Source organism: Protopterus annectens, chromosome 1.part0 (genome assembly GCF_019279795.1).
Source record: "Protopterus annectens isolate FY-2018-M chromosome 1.part0, PAN1.0, whole genome shotgun sequence".
NCBI lineage: Eukaryota > Metazoa > Chordata > Ceratodontiformes > Protopteridae > Protopterus > Protopterus annectens.
The window spans coordinates 1,196,595,695-1,196,613,656 of NC_056725.1; positions in this window are offsets into that span (position 1 = coordinate 1,196,595,695).

Here is a 17,962-nt window from a genome sequence, read left to right on the forward strand (position 1 = left end):
TTGCTTGATGCTCCCCCTTTGTGCAAGGGGATTACTGTTGTTAGCCACTCTGCTGGAACAAAGTCAGTTCTTAGGCTATGGTTGAAAAGAACACCAAGTGGGTCCACTAGGTCCTATTTTAGGTTGCTTAATAAGCAACCTGGGATGTTATCTGGTCCCATTAAAGCCATGTTTTTGGCCTTGGAGAGCACAGATATGACATGATCTCTAGAGATACTAGGCATAGATCTAGTTTGAGGTATGATTTGGGGTATGGCTGGTGGAACAGTGGGGTGTAGTTTGCACCAAAGCTGTCAGCTAGCAGGTTGGAAATTTTCTCCAGCATAGTATGAATCATATCATCTACTACCAGTTCAGTACATAGCTGGGCATTCCCTTTTAGATTTTGGATGTCGTTAAAGAATGCCTTATGAATATCCTTAGTTAGGAGATGCTATTTTAGCTTTGAAATTAGCTTTAGAGGCCTTTCAAAATTTTTGATTTGCTTGTTCAAACTGTGGAGAGAATTATTTGTCTGCTGACTCAGTTCCTTTTTGTTCTTAGGTTCATAGGTTCATAGGTAAGTACTAGGCTATCTGTCCAAGGGCATTTATAAGCCTAGCCAGAATGTGTTGGCTTTCGCCACCCCCTTAGATAAGTTCCCTGTGCCTCTGTCCAGCAGACCCATTAGTTCCCTGTGCCACTGTCCAGCAGAGCCACTGCAGTGATCCCCGGGGTAAATTTTCTGTTTCCCATCCACCCGTCAAGGTTTCTCTTGAAGAGTGTTAGTGAGGGGCTCTGACTGATGTATATTGGAATCCTGTTCCGAAGCATGGGGAGTCTCTGGAACAGGAATCTATCCCTCCAGCATGTCCTATTTATTGTTGTGGTGAGGTTTATATCTCTAGAGCATGTGGGTCTCTGAGATTTGTTTTTTTTTAGGTGGAGCATGTCCAATTCTGGGTTGGACATGGCCTTGTATGTTAGGCAGAGATCACCTCTGAGTAAGCGGTATGCAACCGAGTACAGCTGGAGTTTCTTGAGTCGGGCTGCATAGGGCATCTGTTTGAGGCCAATAATCCCCTTGGTGAGGTACTTTTGTGGTCTTTCCACCTGTTGCAGGTGTCTTGTAAGGTACATCCTAAATGGGGTGTTGTATTCTAGGATGGGTCTAATGAGTGATGAGTAGAGAGGCACAATAACCTCTTTTGTTCTAGATGCGAACCCTTTTGTGATTAGGTGGGCCACATAGAAGGATTTTCTAACCACCTTGGCAATATGATTATCAAAGAAGAGATCACTATCTACTTGGGTCCCCAGATCCCTTATTACATTTTCTGTATTTAGGGGACTACCACTTATGTGGTAGTTCGCAGGTACTTTATTTTTTCCAAAGGGGATGACTATGCACGTTTTGGCATTTAGCTTGAGGCCATGATTTTGACACCAGGTATCCGTCTCAGTGACACCCTTCTGGAGGGTGTCTGTATCAGCCAGAGAATCAATTATGGCCCCTAGTTTGCAATCGTCTGTGAACTTGGTCAGCCATAGTCCTCCTATACTTGCCTGTACTTCTGAGAAGTATATACTGAACAGGAGGGGTCCTAGGACTGAGCCCTGGGGGATGCCACTTCTAACTGGTTTAGAGTCGGACGTAGAGCCTGCAACTCTCATCATGTGGGTTCTATCCATGAGCCAGTTGGCAACCCATCTTGTGACATAGGGGTTTATGTTCAAGCTGGTGAGCTTGTCTATAATACTAGAATGGGGAATGGTGTCAAAAGCCTTTGCGAGGTCTAGGTAGGCTGTGTGGACCTCCTTTCCCTCATCTAATGCCTTGGTAACTGTCTCAAAGAAGTCCACCGGGTTTAGGAGGCATGATCTGCCCTTAACAAAGCCAAACTGGGTAGGATCCAAGGTTTGTAGGTTCCCAATGTCTCTGTTAATGGGTTCCATGATGATGCGCTCCATAGCCTTGCAGACAAGGCTAGTCAGGCTTATAGGGCGATAGTTCCCAGGGTCCATTGTGGCTCCACCTTTGTGGAGTGGGATAACTGTTGCTGTGCACCACTCTGTGGGTATGTAGCCTGTAGAGAGGCTGAGTTTGAACAGTGTATTTAGGTGAGAGGTTAGTTCATTTTGGAGCTCTTGTAAGACACAGCCTGGGACACTGTCCAGTCCCATTGAAGCTGTGTTTTTGGCTTTGGATAGGGCTGTTTTAACCTGTGTGTCAGTGATTGGTGGGGTCCTACATTCTTCTGGTATGGTTATGGGCCCTTTAGGAGGTGAGAGGGGGGTGATGTTTGCACTAAACCTGTCTGACAGAATGTTGGCAATATCAGTCGGTTCAGTGTATTTTGTGCCATTCTGCACTAACTCAGAGCAGATCTGAGAGTTTCCACTTAGGTTGTTGACATAGCTAAATAATGCTTGGTGGTTATCTTTGGAGTCTCTGGCAATTTTTCTTTCGAAACTAGCCTTGGATGATTTAATGAGGGATCATAGTTTCTTGCTGATACTGATCAGGGATGTCTTTCCTTCTTGGGATTTTACTCTTTTCTGTACAAGTTTCCTCCTTCTGTTGTATAGCTTGTTTATGGCAGGAGTCCACCAGACTGGTTTCCTTTTCTTGGAGGAGTGAGTCTTGGTTTTATTTGGGATAGCACGATCCATGCATTCCTGAAGATTCTCATAGAGTGCCTTTGTAAAGGTTTCAGCAGCTTGGACAGCATCGTCCTTTAGGATGGGGGCTGTGAACCTTTCCACCCCGGTCTTAAGTAAAGTTAAGTTTGCTTTTGAAAAGTTTTTCATGGTGGTTTCCTTGACTGGGGTGGGGGCAGAACGTTGATATCCAGAATGATTAGTCTATGGTCTGATCTAACCAGTGAGAGGTTGACCTCCGGTGTGGAACACCGGTCGCCCATGTTGGTGATGACCAGGTCCAATATGTTATTCCCTCTGGTGGGGGTGTTGACCAGTTGATCCAGGGCATTTGAGTTTATAAATTCTAGAAAGCATTGGGCAAGGGAGTTAGTACTTGAGTAGTTCTCCCGGTTTATGTTTGGGTAATTGAAATCACCCAGTATTAGGGTGTTTGGTAGGACCTTCATATTTCCCAGTGTCTCCAGAAATGCGGAATAGGGGTTCTGGGTCATGGTGGGTGATCTGTAGCAAGCTACAATTTGGATTACAGTTTTGTCCATTGTTAGTTGCACATGGATGATTTCTGATGCATTGTGCTACACCACTAACCTGGAGGTGTGGGTATCCTTGATGACTATGGATACACCCCCACCTTTTGTGTTTCGGTCCTGGTTCTGTGGCCGAAAGGTATGGTATGAGTTATAGCCTAGTAGTGCTAGGGTGCTCTCAGGAGCCTTAAACCAGGTTTCTGTTACTGCACAGATGTCGATGTTCTCCATACTGAGGAGTGCCTTGAGTGCATACATTTTGAGGTTTAGTCTTCTGACGTTAAGTAGCATTACCCTGAGTTTTGGGTTACTTGTGCTATTTATGGTGGTGGGTTTGTCTTTTGAGCCTTGCCTAAAAAAAGCACTGTGGGGGTGGCAAGAACCTTGGCCAGTATTCGAAAGCCTAAGGGTGACAGATGCAAGCCATCTCTTGTGAAGCAACGAGGCTTGTTGAGCATATCATCCCAGGTGGACAGATACTGGATCCCCTTTGAATGACACCAGAAACTTAGCCAATTGTTGAAATTGATCATTTTTTCTTTATACTGTGGCATCATTCTTGGTGAGGGAAGGATGCTACTCAGGGTCATACCAGCCTGGGCTACATGATCAGAGAGCTCTTCCATGTCTCTTCATGTAGTCCAGGGAGGTACATCAGAGGTCATTCGCAGACATTAGTTTCTTCCTTTTGTTATATAACCTGTTTATATTTCAGGTCCACCAGTGTGGTTATTTTTTTCTGAGAGGACCTGGTTTTAATCTGGTCAGGTAAAACTGAGTCTATACAGTTGCTTACGTGTTTATACAGGGAATTTATGTACACCTCTGCATAGGAGTCATTGTTGTTTGTGATTGCGGGGATATAAGGTGGTCCACACAGCCTACCTGGACCTCGCAAAAGCCTTCGATACAATACCCCACTCAGGCATTATAGATAAGCTCACCGGCTTAAATATAAACCCCTATGTCACTAGATGGATTGCAAACTGGCTCAAGGACAGAACCCACATGGTTAGAATTGCTGGAGCCATGTCAGACTCCAAACCAGTTACAAGTGGTGTCCCACAAGGCTCAGTCCTGGGACCTTTCTTGTTCGGTATATATTTCTCGGAGGTACAGGCCAACATGGAAGGACTGTGGCTGACCAAGTTCGCAGATGACTGCAAACTGGGCGCCATAATCGACTCTCCAGCCGACACAAGCATCCTCCAAAAGAGCCTCATAGAAACAGACAACTGGTGCCAGAGCCATGGCTTCAAGCTAAATGCCAAAAAGTGTATTGTCATCCCCTTTGGCAAAAACAAAGTGCCCACAAATTACCACATAGGTGGTAATCCATTAAGTACAGAAGAAGTAATTAGGGACCTGGGGACCCAAGTTGATAGCAATCTCTCATTTGACAACCACGTGGCCAAAGTGGTTAGAAAAACATTTTATATAGCCCACCTAATCATGAAGGGATTCACATCTAGAACAGGGGAGGTCATCGTGCCTCTTTACTCATCCCTCATCAGGCCCATAATTGAGTACAATGCCCCTTTTGGGATGTACCTTACCAGACACCTGCAGCAACTGGAAAGACCCCAAAAGTACCTCACCAAGAGGATCAAAGGGCTCAAACAGATGCCATATGCTGCCCGGTTAAAGAAATTCCAGCTCTACTCAGTGGCATACCGCCTGTTCAGAGGTGATCTGTGCCTGACGTATAAAGCCATGTCCAACCCAGAATTAATGGACATGCTGCACCTCAGAAAATCCAAATCCCATCGAGCTACGCGCTCGAGAGACTTGAACCTCAGCACTGAAATAAATAGGACATGCTGGAGGGACAGATTCATAACCCAGAGGCTCCCTTCACTCTGGAATAAAATCCCAGTCCAGGTTAGGCAGAGTCCCTCACTGACTCTCTTCAAGAGGAATCTTGATGAGTGGATGGGAGATCATAGGTTTACCCCGGGTATCACATCTGTGTCTCTGTTAGACAGAGGCACAGTATACTAACCTCGAAAAAGGGCATAGCAAAATAAATTTAAAATGGGTGGCGAAAGCCAAACACATTCTGGCTAGGCTTATAAATGCCCTAGGGCAGATAGCCTAGTGTGAACCTATGAACCTATGAATCTACGAACCTATGAACCTATAAAACCTTTTATACCATCACTTAGTAGGCTGTAGTTTGCTTTGGAAAAGTTTTTTTTTGCTCCTGTGGTGATGACAGGTTCAATAGTTACATCGAACGAGACTGATTTATGGTCCAACCATAATAGGGAGGGCATCACACAAGGAAGAGTGCAGTGACCCCACAGGTTGGTGCGTACTATGTCTAGGACACTTGAGCCCTTTGTAGGTGTGCAGAGTATCAGTTCCAGAGCATGGTGCAGTGATAGCATTACCACCTCGCAACAAGAGGTTCTCCAGTTTGACTCTTGGCTGGGGTGCCTTCTGTGTGGAGTCTGCATGCCCTCCCTGCATTTGCATGGGTTTCCTCCCACATTCCAAAGACATAAGTTGGGAGCATTTCTCCCCAGGCTTACATTGAAAATGGGCACTGTCTCAGTTGAACTTTCCCAGTAAACAAATGTTAAATAAATAAAATAAAAATATGTATTGACAAAGTCCAAGAACCTCTGGGCAAGCATGCTTGTGGTCATGTATGTTACCCAGTTAATGGAAGAATAGATTAAATCTCCCATGACTAAGGTGTTAGGTTGTATGGTGAGTGACTCCAGTAAGTCCAGGTAGGTGATGTGCTTTTCTTAGTTCATGGTGGGGGACCTATAGCTAGCAATGATGTGGCAGGGTATTTTGCCTAAAGTAGTTCAAGAGTGTTGTACTGTTTGACGGATTTTGAGATATACTTGGCTTTAATGAAGATGGGCACAGCTCCACCTTTGGTTCTTTCATGCTCATTTTGAGGGCTGAATGTGTAGAAGGCATTGTAGCCTTGCACAGCCGAGCTGTTCTCCACAGCCTTGAACCATGTCTCAGTGACTGCACAGATGTCAACATCATCCAAGGTGAGGAGTGCTTTCAGGAAGTGCAGTTTCTATGTTTAAACTCCTAGCATTAAGCAACAGAACCTTGAACTGTTCTCAAGTGGATTTTGCTATGCCAGAAATGTTTTATCATTGTCTAAAAAGGGCACTATGGGGAGGAAAACACCTTTGCCAGCAGCCAAAGGCATAGAGGAGACAGGTGCAGAACATTTCTGGTAAAGCAGCATGACCTGTCAACCATGTCTTTCCAGGCTGACAGATACTGGATCCCCGTGGAGTGACACCACAAGCTAAGCCAATTGTTGAAGTCGATCATTTTTTTGTTTACATTGTAGCATCTTCCTGGGTGAAGGCTGAATGCTGCTGAGGGCTAAGGTCATACCTGCCTGGGACACATAATCTAAGAGTTCAGTCATGTCGCTCTTCATATAGTTCAGAGAGGTGCATCTCATGTCATTCACCCCAGCAAGGACTACCACAGAGTCATAACGGCATTTATTGTTGAGTGACTTGAGTGCATGTGTGATTTGATGGATCCTGGAACCTGAAAGGCAGCTGACAGTGACCTTCTCCTTGTCCAGCCTGGTGAGTGGGACATCTATATGTCTTACTATGGAGTCACCTATGACCAAGACATTAGGTTTTGAGGTTTTTTGCCCTAGGGGCTTATTTGCTGAAACACTGGTGTATGTGTTATAATGTGTAGTGGTTTCTATTTGCATAGCAGTGTGTGCAAGTGGTTTATATTTGAGAGGTCTCTTATCTTTTTGTAGGCTTCTAGTGAATACCTCCACATATGTGGGTTTACGTGTCATGTCCTTATTTTGTGGCAGAGTTGAAGTGTATATGCTGACAACCTGTTTGATGTCGGGTTTGTTGTTACATGAGAGAATTGATTCCAGTTTCATAGTGTAATTACATCTCTCACATAGGGTGTTTGTTTGTTGTAGGAGTAAATGGTTGTCAGTATAAATGAGGCAATTACTGCAGTGCCTCTGGAAGCCCATTTTAATCAAGCTGGCTGGTGAAATGATAGGAAACTGCCCATCCATTATAGCAGGTTTTTACCTTATGTACTGTTATGGAAGGGAGTGGGATAGTTTGACCAGTTTCTGTGCTAGGACTAACAAAGGTGCTTGTTCTATGAAGGCTATGGATGATAAGTGTGGCAATATTGCTCAGTGCACAACTCAGTTGCCCATAGTGCAGGAGGGAAGCTTGGGAGGGTCCCGTTGACAGATACCTATGGAAAAATCGAGTTTCAAGGTGTTTGTGTCTATACAGAACACCACTAACCCCTGTTGCATGGAGTGCTGCAGTGCGCAAACATGAGGCTTAAATACAGGTGAAATTAAAACACTTTTAAGTTAATATACCAACAGGAAAACACAAAATGAACCTCAATCCAGCAATCTCTAGCTCAGACAAGGCTGGATCCACACTCGTCTACCACAGGGGTGCAAGGGAGCCCTTCTTAATGTAAGATGGCTGGTTTAGTGCTTAAGTGTGTCAATAACAGGTTAGATTCAGCAGGTCTGAATCTAGTCTATGTTATCTAGGTATCAGAACAATGCAAATCAAGTGCAGGGAAGTACAAAAAATAATTAGAGCCAACTACTTTTGATAAAATTTTATACAGAGCTGTGACTCTATAACCATATCAGACACTCCTTTCAACATGTTCTTCTTAGCATACAATGATGCTATTATATTCCATAAAGTGCAATGTGATGGTGTTAAAATCGGACATATGTGGTGGAGCTACTGGTACATTGCATGGCATTTATCTTCTATACTTACACAGGTGTAATGCTCAAATCAGGCCCAGTCTACTGCTGTGTGTCTGGTTGGTAGTACATTATGGTCATTGTATAATCTTTGGAATCGCTCTTCATTTCACTACCACCAAGGAGAACATTTAACAAAGCCCCATGCTTCCACCATCCTCCTTTCTCCTCTGGCCACATGACATCCTTCCTGCAGAGCAGTGGTGGATGTCATCATGTCAAATATGCATACACACATCCTGTAGCAGAGTCCTTGGTTGAACCTCTGCAAGCCATTTCCAGACCACTGCATGAGTGATTGCTACTTGCTGTCATGGTGTGGTGTACACGTCCCATATGGACAGTGGCAATATGTAATGCAATCCAACAAATCTATGCATATACACAACAGTCTTACTATCTTCCATCATATAGATACAGGCAGTTAGTTTTAAATGGTATAATAATGGCTAGGATTTTGAAGCTGCGGTGGTGCAGCAGTTAGTGTTGTCGCCTCACAGCAAGAGGTTCTCCCATTCGATTCTCAGCTGGAGTACCTTCTGTGTGGAGTTTGCATGCCCTCCCCATGGTCAAGTGACATTAAAAGCATGCAGGTAGGCGCAAGCTTGAATGGGCGTGCCTTTGTTTAAGGTTGGGCATTGGGCTGGCAACTCGGCACCGTAAAATCCACTGCCAGTCATGAGCAGACTGGAGTTCTGCTGTGGTGACCCCTAACTGGGAAAAGCAAAAAGACATACATACAATAATGGCTAGGATTTTATGTGATTTTGACCATTTGCTTAATAATGTTCTATGACCCTAGAAATATTTGACATGTCAATGTTGCTGTCATTGACATGAGCTATGATGAGGTGTGGATGTAGAGTATGGCTACAAGAGGGTATTACAATCTGGGATATGAGCTAACATATTGATGGCTGCTGCTGGCATTTCATTACATGCTCCTTCTGTAACAGCTGTAGTAATATGCCTCCTGAGAACTGTTGACATGGTATGATACACTTTTATGTATATTGTTGGCTTATTAGGACATGTGTTGTAGAGGAGCAGATCAACATGCTACACAGTTCTTATTCCAACAACACAGTGACACTTGCAGTATGGCACAGGTGTGCACATGTCTACCTACCATCATTAAATCCTCTGTGACACACATCTATATAAATTTATACTGATTACATGGGCACACACATCTTGTTTCATCCAGATGTTGTACTGCTGTGATATACACAAAAATATCCCATTTTGATTCAATTGCAACCTTGTGGAAATCATTGTATATGCTGTAGTGTTGCTGTTCCCAAGGACTATTGAGGTGGTCCACAGCACCATTGTGCGACTATTAGCATCTGTGTCAGGAAGTGTTTTGCATGATTTGTAATGTGTCCTATATGGCATCAGGCCGCTCAAACACAGCTTTCCCATAAAACACATAACAAGTATATTTTGTGCAGTTGATGCAATTATTTGACACTGGTACAGCTGTATGACTGTGTGAACAGAACTACTGTGTGGAATGTGATGCATGGTCAATGCTGTATTTGGAGCTGTTTTCACAAATCATTTATTTCAATAATTGTGAAATGTTAAGGGAAATACTTAGCTTAGCACAGAGCTGCTGTGGATACCACCAGCCATACTCAGCTGGAGCAAATAGACAACCTGCTGGATGACAATTTGTCTCACACATCACCTCCCTGCCATCACTGGCCATCAGCCAAAGTATACAGGCAAACTTTACTCAGTTTTTCTTCTCAGGAAGGCAGCTCATCTCTGCACTCTCTATGGCTAATAACACAGAATCAATGGGCCTTGACAACATCACAGGTTGCCTATAGCATGACTTAAAATCTGATCTACCAGACACAGTTGGATCCCTACATCTACACATCCTCCACACAGTCTATGTTCTCATAGAAGGGTGTACAGCAATAGTCATCCTTCTTACCAGGGGGGACCATCAACTGATGCATGGAGTTATAGACCTATACTCCTGACTCTGACTCTCATCTGTGAGGCAGACCAATGAGTCATCATGGACCTTATCAAGCAGGATACAGGTAATCTCCTGACTGAGTAACAAACCCATTTTGGATTTGTTAAGGCTACATCATGTCTGTTAAATCTGTTTGATGTTTTCAAGAAGGTCACCAAGAGCTTGCCTGAGGAAAAACTCTATCATCCTGCATAACTTGACCTGGCCAAGGCATTTGACACAAATCCACACTCAGTTATTACAGAGAATATGTCTCAAGAGGGCATAAATACCTACGTGACCAAATGGGTAGACAAATGGCTCACATACATGAGAGATAATGTTGAAGTGTCTGAAGTCACCTCTAACTACAGTCCACTGACCAGGTCTGTACCTCAAGAGTCTGTACTAGGCCCTTTCCTGATTCAGTGTTTAAGTCTCAGAAGTCAAGATTAACATACACATCCTTTGTCTAACCAGCTTTGTGGAGGACTGCAAATTGTGGACAATCACTGAATCCAAGATTTGTGTTGGTATAATGCAGACAGTATTAACACACACAAAGGACTGTTTCCAGAGCCATGGAGACACAGTAGATGAACAAAAATCTTGGGGGGATTAGTTCCTTTATGAAAGCAGATACACAAGATAATTACACTATAGACAGCACACCCCTATGAACAGACCAAGTGGTATGTGACCTGTGTACTCAGGCAGATGATATGCAGAACATTCACCAGCATTTGCCTACAGTAGTGAGTAATCCCTTGTATGCAGCACAGCTCCTAAGTATGTTCAGGACATCCACATCAAATAACATTATAGTCCCATTGTTGTCAGCCCTCATCACACCAATAATTGAGCACAATATATCCTTTTGCATGTACCACCCAACACTCCTTCCAGGGATGAATTACTCAAGTATATAACTTTCACTACAGTGAGCTCCCACACATCTTATTAGTCATACCTAAGTATTATTTTTGATGCATAACCAGTAGGAGTTGACAGTGTAGACTTCCCTTCAAGGTGTTATACAAGATGCATGTGTGATATGTGTTCCTGTGATGCACACAGTAAACAAATAGATGACTGACAACATTGATGGTATGGGTTACTGTGTGGAGTGTGGCATATATATGTGCCATGCAGACCTGTCAAATAGTCTGGATTGCTTGTAATTTAAACTACAGGTGTAAGAGTGTCCCTCTTAACACCTCTGTAATGTTATTTTTTGAGGAAGTGTGCTTGATTCCCCTTATAGATTACTGACAAATCATGACAGTTGTACAAGTGTGTTCTTCCAGAATCATGTATAATACCTCACAATCACATATTTTATGTCAATGACACCAATTAATAGTGGTATTATTCTGATATTTTCCATGACTGTGTGTGCATCTGTCTACTGCTGTCCATGAGCCTGTTGCTATGTGTCCCACTTGGTACCTATGCTGACATTACCTTAATATTCAAGCAAATCATTTTGCACATCTTCACAATATGGACCTACCCCCATTCTATATACTGTCCTTGATAAATGTCCTCTCCAGTGATCATGTTAGGATGCTTATATCACATAACAACTCCATTGATTTGTCACCTTGTGTGACAGTCACATAATACATAATAACTGCGTGATGATATGACTATACCTGCAAACAGCAGTACATATATATCATGCAGATATGTGATTACTGTTCATGCTACAACTGTTTTGTCTTTGCGGTGTATGTACATTGATATGCTCATATCTGCTGTACATTACCATGTTTCACTTGTCCTCTTCCCTGTGTTCATTCCTGCAGTTCATGTGCGTGGCCCTTTCCAATACACACACTTCCCCAGAATAATTATGATGCAGTCAATGTACCCTTACTGATCACTACCAAAACGTTTATTCAGTATGCCTAAAACAGCTTCACACACTACTCTGCACTGACTACACTTTCATAAAATGTGTTAGAACTTTATGTATTGCCTTATATTAAGCCCTGGTAGTCATTGTGGCTGCCTGCGCAATCCCGCAGAACTAGTATGCCTGTAGGTAAAAAGGTTTGCATGTCTGCAGGTGTTCATGCTGCTTTACATGGTTTCCTGAAACTGCTCTTGTATTCATGTAAGCACGATGCGCAGCACGCCTATGCAATTAGCACTGCTGCTCATCACACTAACATGTGAACTCCGTGTGGGCTTCACACTAAGCCTACATGGAGTTTATTGAATCTCCAGGTATGTTTACATTGTGGTGAAGAGAAAACTACTGAACATGTGTTTCTGAAATCTAAAGGAGTGATAAAATTATTGGAAAAGTTATATAAAGTAATTTTTTTAAAGGTATTGAAAAAGTGGATGATATAAATATGGACATGATTAAATACAAGTATTATAAAAATAGAAATAAAAATATGTTAAAAGAATTGATAAAAGTGTTTTATGTTATATGGGTTATGTGGAATGAAAGGATAAATGAAACTATGTTCAATGGAAAATGAATTTTGGCAGTACTATTGAACAAAAATTAGATGGTGGTTATGGAAAAGGAGTGGGGGTCTAATAAATATAGAAATGTTATATAAAATAAAAATAAGTACGAATGTGTCATAAGCAAAAGAAAGATGTGAAAAACTGTATTTTGAAAATATATAAATATGGAAATGTTCTGTATCTTACAAATATGTTCTGAATCTGTAAATAAAGGACCCCTACTCTTTTCAATAAGTGCCATGGGATCTTTTATATCCACTTCAGCTACCACTGGCTCTGACAGATAGAGCCTTGGCTTAACATCTCATCCAAAGAATAGTTTTACAAATGAAATTTAAGTGTTGCTAGAACCAGCTGGGTGGGAAAGAATTAGAGGGCATCAGTCAGGTCTGAGAGAAGGAAGGAAGGTGTGAGATTAGGGACCTGATGGTTGATATCTGATGCCCTCATCAATTGGTATGCTTACTTGTTCTACCCCCTACCCATCTGCTTTGCTTCCAAAAACCCGGATCTATGTATAGTGATTATCCACAATGTTATCTCACTGGGAAGTTAAACTGACTGATCAGTAGGCTTGTAAGTCTGATAAAGTTAGTATCATAGAGGGATTCAACATCTGCCATAGTCCAGATGGTGAAGGGGTCCAGATGCATTGCAAGTCAGGGTAGGGGCATTAAAAAAGACAGTGTGCAAAGTTACAACTACATCATTCAACCACTTGTCATTCTTTATGTTACTGTGGTCGATTTCTCTCGATGCAATTTAGCTTTCTAAATACGTGGACATTTGGGAGGGTGGCCTAATGGTTAAGGTGTTTGCCTTACCAACACAAGGTGCAGGGTTTGAGTCTCACAAGGGATAATTGGCTAGGCTAAAAATGGCTCTCAAGGGCAGTTAGCTTAGTAATAATTTATGAACCTATGAACGAGGTTCTAGTAATGAAGAAGTAAATCAGTAACCAGGATGGAGTATTTGGTCTGCGTTATGGATATCATGCCTATTTAATGGTGCGAATTGCATCAATAAAGAAAGGAAAAAGCAAGATATAATCAGTAATATATTGCATTTTGTGACTGTCTAAAATAATATCAGAAGAAAGAAAAATCTGCATGCAAGTGCAAGGAAAAAGAGAATTTAATAAATGGGATGTGCAGCAATACAAATTACAGGTAAATGAAATACTAGCCATCTGAATTTGCTTACTTGGAGCAGAAGGTTTATGCTTAGGAGGTTTTGCATCTATGTTAAGGCAGGGAAGCAATACTGAAAGCTGAACTGAAAAATATATGTATTCAAGGAATGCATAGTACATGTTCTCTGTTGCACAGGCAACTGAGTTTAGAACTGGTTTCTACTTTATGGGAAAAACTGCATAACTTCCATTACACCTTGCAAAGAACATGACTGCAGATTTTCTTCTTTCAAACAGAAATAAGTATGCTTACTTAAAGAGAAGTACTCATGCCTATAACCCTAATTCACATTTCTAAAAGAAAGCAATCGAGTGATTTCTTGAGTCACTGTTTTTACTGCTGCCTATGTATCTATCATCCCCACCTTTCCTTTTATAGTATATTTCTACATATTCTTTCATTAGGAAGTAAATCTTAAAATCTCATTTATGCTGTCATTGGGATTTTATGTGGTGTACTTTTTCATGCCAGATATTCTACATTTCAAATGTCTAATTTTTCTAAAAAAAGAAAAAACCTTCTAGTCTCACAAGTGCAACACTAGTGAAATCATTTCATTTTAATAGAACCATAAATCTGAAAGTATTTAGGTAAGCTCTGGCTGATTCTCTTGCTTCTGTGACTGTAACACTGGCTTTAATCATAAGTGGAGTTTGCAGTTAATTTAATTCTGTATTTAAAGAGGGCAAGAAATCATTTCCAACTGACAGTTGTTCATAAAAGCTCTCAGTCTCAGAAATTATATTCATTCCCCAAAATTACCCACTTGCCATGGCTTCTGAATACAAAGTGACACAGAAAAGTATTTTGCATTCTTTGATTTCAGTACCCACAATGACGTTAAATTACCCTTCATCAAGCATGCGAGATAGTCGCTTTAAGCATGTGATGCTTTGCACGCAAAGCCCTAAGCAAGGTCGGGACATGGCCGTTAACATAAAGGTAGAATAACCTATGTAAATCATAGCTCATTTAAGAAAAATACATTAGACTAGCAGTACTGTAATATGATCTGCGCAGTCTGTTCTCAGAAACGACTCGAGTCTTGTGTTTTCATCATTGTTCACATGTAACTGAACATATACACTGATATGTTAATATGGCCATAAGTAATAATGTATACTTAAGGTATGGGTTTCCTGCCTCCTGCTATACAAAGTGACATATCAACAGAGATGTTTTGTGATATAAGCATTATGACTTAGTTCAGCACATGCACCAGGTAATGGGAAAATTCGTAGCTTATGCAAGTTCCCAGTTCTGAGCTTATGTACAAATGTTCCAAGGTGATGGCACTGAAGCATGTGTAGAAAAATGGTGACAAGTCCACACAAATCCACTCACATATTTTCACCCACTGACTACAAATAAAAGAGACGAGCTATGAATGGGTGGTAGAGTGGTTCAGTCGTTAAGGATTTTACCTCATGTTTCTGTGGTTCTGTTTGCATGCTCCCTCTGTGCCAGGGTGGGTTTTATCTGCGTACTTCCACTTCCTTCTACCTTCAGAAAATATGCTGGCTGATTGGCTACTATAGGTTATCCATACATGATACATTTACCACTGTCCGTATGGTGGCAGGATCTTCTACAAGAGCTCATATGCCATTAGCTCGCAGCACCCTTCCCTGCTGCCAGTTGCTTGTATTGGAAGTTGTCTAACTCACACAACCCTTATTACAATGCACTATCATCACTACACTAACTAGCCCTCCCAGAGCCATGACCCCAACCCTAAAAACAACTCTTGTTCACTCCCTAACCCTAACTCCGAGACAACTCCCAATCACTCCCTTACCCTAACACTGAGTCACATATTATTTGCTACCTAACCCTAACTCTTACCCAACTCCTACTCACTCACTAAACCTAAAATCATGCTTCCCTCCCTAAGCCTAAAGCCCCCTCCTTGTTTCCCTGTCCCACTTACCACTTCCACTGCAAGACCTTGATGGTGTCTGACCTCTGCAGCAGCTGCATTCCCAAAGTCACGTTCGAGTTCGAGCAGCTGATCAGCAAGGTACACAAATGAGAAACAGATGCTCGAGCCCATAGCTTTGAGTTCCTGGATTTTGAGAGGCTGGAACTTGAGTGGTTGTGGGTCTCTGGAAAGGATTATGACTGATAGGGGGTCCACATCAGATCAGGGACTTTTACCAGGTAATCAAATGAATGCAGGTGCTATTTCACTGTAACTTTTGCTGCGGAATACATTTTGACCCAATCTATTACTAACAGTTTTTTCCAAAGTAAAGGAGAACAAGCAGTTTCATTATTACTGTCCATTGTCAAAGAATACTTGTTTGCTTTTACTCTTGTTTATTTTTGCAGCTAAAGCAGCAAATAAATATGATGCCAGAGATATATACAATGATTTTCACATGGGAATGATAGCTTAATTAATCAGTTTAATCATCTTAAAACCTTTGCTCATTTGTTTTGCCCAGAGTCATAACTAGGGCAGGGTGAAGGGAAACCTTTCCCAGGCTCAAATTGTTAAGGATCACAATCAACAGGTTCTGATGGTAAGGTAGTTCAGTATCAACATTAATTTATGAAGCCATGAGGATATTGTGGCTTCATAAATGAATGCCTATACTGCAATTTCAGTCACACCTGAAGCACTGAAGTGCTTAGTGTTTGTTGATAACTATAACAAGCTGCTTCTTACATTTGTAGCAAGCAGATTACTACAGTTATATGAACAAAAAAAGATGTCTTTTTTCTGAACTGCACAGGCCACATAACCTAGCTATGGTTTTGGTTTCATCTACCTTTCAGCCAGCTGTTTTAACTTTTTGTCTAAGGTTTTAATATGTGACATCAATGTATAATCAGTGGGTAAGTTCCACAGACGTGGTGCACATTCACATTATTTAACAAAATATATTAATTGCTTTCTATTAAAAAGTCGCAAAGGCCTAAAATGACCTGTTGGCACAAAAACTATAATAAATAAATTTGAAATTAATCACTTTATTAATCTCTTAACAAACAACTCGAACAGACCCACAGCTGACCATTTTTCAGTCACAAGTGATGTCACAAGAGAAAGGGTAAAATGCCACATGCGTGAGATTAGTTTAGAGGAATCGGTCAGACAGTATGCTCTTCAGGAGATGGAAGGAAACCTACAGAATCAGGGGGGCATACAATTACTAGAGGTCAGGACTGAACTTCTGCCTAAAGCTATAAAACAAAAACCTTTAAAACTTAGCAACACTGCTGTCCAGAATTCACAGTGTATCTCTAGTTGATGCAACTGTGATGTGCATATCTTGGCGAATGCCATACAAGTTCACAGTAAAGTCTTGGCAAAACACAAAACAAAGATCCCAGAAGAAACAAAACAAGTCCAGCCCAGCTGTAATGCTTTTGTTTTAGCAATATACAATATGGTTTAGTATGTTTGTATTTCTGTTGTACCATTTTAGCTCATCTACAATTTAATGTATCACTTGTTTTCATTGGTTAAGATTTGATTAATATGCTCTGTCTATTCGTTTATATACTTCCCTGGAAGGCAGAATCAACTGGAGTACCAAGAAGACTCTACAAAAAGAAGTTCTTACAGCCACAGTGCACTTATGTTTCTACTAATGGTAAAGTTTTATTTTCTATTTTTTCCTATAAGTGTCAAAAGTTTCAAAAGAAGTATGACCTGCATTCTACAATACCATAGGATCATTTTAGATATATTCTATCAAAAACGCAAGGAAGGCTCGTCACATTGGCTGCTGGCCTGTAGCCTCTCCTGTAAAACCTGAGTTCAAATATTTTTATTTATTTAATTATTATTTTTATAAATATTTTCCTCTTTTCATTTTAAATACAAGTAATTACCTTTCATGGAATCATATTGGAACTTTTTGCATGCAACTGTGAATGCACAAAGTTCCAAGTTTTGCTAAAAAAACAAACAAAAAACGAAAAGGCTTCTCAACAGGGCTGATTCAAAAACCAGCCCTGTTCTTTCACAGGCCTTTCTGCAATTGTGAAGTAGTGAAATGTTGTTTCAGAATAGAATGACTGGGTTGCTGTGTGAAACAGTGGGGGCTACTTATTGTTGGTTAAGGCCTGAATTTATCAAGGCCTAAAAAAAGGAAAGGGATGAAGAATCAGATGCTGACCCGCATTTATCAGAGTGAGAACATTGCATTGTATTTATTTGTCTCTTTATTTATATATTACTTTTTTACAAGGACTCTGTGTGTTGCTATCCAGAATCAAATGGTAAGTATTCTAATAGACATGAAACATTAGGGGCATTTTTAAAATTAAGTACTTTGAAAAGTTGAGAAAATAAGAAAATGTGGATTAACATGCATTTTCTGAAGTAAAAGAAGTTACAGTT